At 50.8% G+C, this 2,795-nt stretch overlaps 1 protein-coding gene across 8 annotated transcripts in view; it reads right to left on the bottom strand.

Annotated features, from left to right (window-relative positions):
• FAM107A (family with sequence similarity 107 member A) overlaps positions 1–2,795 on the bottom strand; it is a 98,013-nt gene that overhangs the window by 27,509 nt on the left and 67,709 nt on the right. The window lies entirely within an intron of this gene.

Below are 2,795 nucleotides of genomic sequence, written 5' to 3'. Positions count from 1 at the left end.
CTTTGATCCTCTTTGGCCTGTGTTACTCAGGTAACCAACATTTATTGAGTACCTACTGTGTTCCTGCCACTGCTCAGTGCCGGAGGTACAGTATAAAGGAGACCATATCCTTGTGCTCAGGTAACTTGCTTTCAAGGTGCGGTTCAGACCAAAAAATGACACAAACAAGAAAATGTCAAGCTGCAGTGAACATTCTGATGAATGCAAGCCTGGGCAAGATAGAGGGGAAGGCTCGGGACCTCAGGAAGGGTGGAGAGTGGGGATGTGACATTTTCAGGAGGCTGGAGTGGTGGGGAGGAGAGCATCCCAAAGTGAGGACAGGTAACGCAGAGGCTCCAGGGTAGAAAGCAAGGCGGCCACTGGCGTGGAGGCCGGGCGTGAGTGAGCCAGAAGCAAGTGGGGGCAGGCAGCCTGCGTGTCCTGGGAGCTTTGGCCAGACCGCCATTCTGGAGCCAGGTCAACTTACAGGGTCCCAGATTTGCCCGTGTTAAACAATCTTCTGGAATCAAGACGCATTCCTTTCATTTCTCCTTCCTAATTCTTTCTTAACGTCCCCGTGAGTGGCGCCTCTCCCAGCTTCCCATCCTGCTGTTGATGAGATCTGTCGCTGGGAGACACTAACCAGGTTCTTGTCCCACCACTCTTCGCTGTCACTGGTCCTCCCCACATGTCCCCTGTGCAGACAACTAGTATTGGTGGTGGCACTTCCCAGGGCCCACAGTGTCCTCTGACAAGTGACAAGCAACACGGATGCTGGGCAGGAGGACCTGCTGAGTGTCTGCTCACCGCCCGGGGCAGAGACACCCCCAGCCCATCTCAGCCCCGGGGAGCTGGCTGCGGCCGTCCAGCCCCACTGTGTGTTCCCTTTATCAGAGGCTTCTGATGGCAGCACCAGAGCAATTGAGAGCCAAGGACAGTCGGGCAGAAAACACCCTTCCCCTTGCCTCCACCCTCAGGTTGCGTGCCTTTTCCCCAGGCAGTTGGGACCCACCGTACTTCCTCCACTAACGTGCTTCTTCCAGTCCAGCCTGTGTGCAGACCCCTCAGTCTCTCTCACCGTATCCTGTGCCCGTACCAGCTGCTCAGCCCTACTGCTGACTTGCAGACACCAGGGATGTGGATATCCCTGAACTTGGGACAGCACCGTCTTGCTGTGTGTGTGCACATACGTGTGAGCATGTAACTGTGTGAAGTCAACAGCCACCATTTCCCAAGCCATACCTCATCGGTAAGAAATTATGCTACATCTTATAATGAGATGCCATCACTACCATATTTATTGATTAACCTAAAGAAACATGTCTACTGCATATTTGGTGAAAAATCAAAGGGCAACATCATACCCAGTCCGATTCCTCTTTCCCCCCTCCAAGATAAAGTTAGTGTGTGCACAGAGAACCGACCTGCAGGCATATACACCCAACTGTTAACAGAGGTCAGCTCTAGACCAACGTATCTCAGATGTCATTACTAGCCTTCACTGGGCACGAGTGTTACAGTCAAACTACTGGGCCAGGTTTCTGGATTTCTGTATTAGAACCTAAGAGGGAGGGGCCTAGGAATCTGGAATTTTAGCAAGTTCCCCTGGAGTCTGTTTATATTCCAGAGTCTGAGAACCACTATTCTGCAGCATAAAATTATAGGCCTTTCTCTTTTGTCCCAGTATTTCTGTAATGTTTATGCCTGAAAAAAAAAGCATATATTGCCTTTATTCTCAGAAAAAAAAACAAGATGAAAACTATGGAAAAAGAGCAACCTTTTCCAACCATAGTTAAAATTCACATCTGGTTCAGTCATGTATATTTTACATACTGAAAAATAGAGGCCTTTTGGTCAAATGAGCCTGTTAAGAGTGTACTCCAGGCAGTGGCCAGATTCAACCCAAGGTGCTACCTCCTGCCTTGGTCTGTGTGGCTTTCCCATTCTCCCATACAGCCAGACTCCAAAATACAGGGGCCTGGGGACTGGAGTTTTTACTCAGTCCCATGGAGGACCTTAGGGGGATTTCACAGGCTGAGCACACCTCTCCCACACTCCCCTTCTTGTCCCTCTGAAATCTGTTTTCTTGGGAAACAAATGAGCTAAAAAGAAGGTGGGTAGTGAAGACCTATCTGAGCCACCAAGGTAGCGTGAGGAACAGTCCGTGGGGTCACAAAGAGTCGGATACAACTGAGTAACTAACACTTTCACTAGTCTAAGGCCAGGAGAGGCAGTCATGAGTGGGAGCTGAGGAATTTTCCTACATCTGTAGCGGGCTGGGGCTGTAGCTTGCACTGCTGCTGCTGCTGCTAAGTCGCTTCAGTCATGTCTGACTCTGTGCAACCCCGTAGACGGCAGCCCACCAGGCTGCCCCGTCCCTGGGATTCTCCAGGCAAGAACACTGGAGTGGGTTGCCATTTCCTTCTCCAATGCATGAAAGTGAAAAGTGAAAGTGAAGTCGCTCAGTCATGTCCGACTCTTCGAGACCCCATGGACTGCAGCCTACCAGGCTCCTCTGGGATTTTCCATGGGATTTTCCAGGCAAGACTACTGGAGCAGGTTGCCATTGCTTGCACTAAAAACTCCAAAAACCCCCTTTCCTTTGATTTTTTTGACCCCCACCCCCACCCCCAAGCAGACAGACGTCTGGAACAGCTTATCTGAGCCCACAAACACCAGACAAGAAGTTTCCATGGCAACTGCAAACTTCCTCAGCTCTGTATTCAGTCTAAATCGCCAAGGCCCCCTTTCAAGGCCTCAGTGAGGTGTCTGAGAAGCCACCCACAGAACAGCCTTAGGATCCAACCTCCCCCCAA

This window comes from Ovis aries, chromosome 19 (genome assembly GCF_016772045.2).
Source record: "Ovis aries strain OAR_USU_Benz2616 breed Rambouillet chromosome 19, ARS-UI_Ramb_v3.0, whole genome shotgun sequence".
NCBI classification, from domain to species: domain Eukaryota; kingdom Metazoa; phylum Chordata; class Mammalia; order Artiodactyla; family Bovidae; genus Ovis; species Ovis aries.
This window is presented reverse-complemented; position numbering and strand designations above follow the sequence as displayed.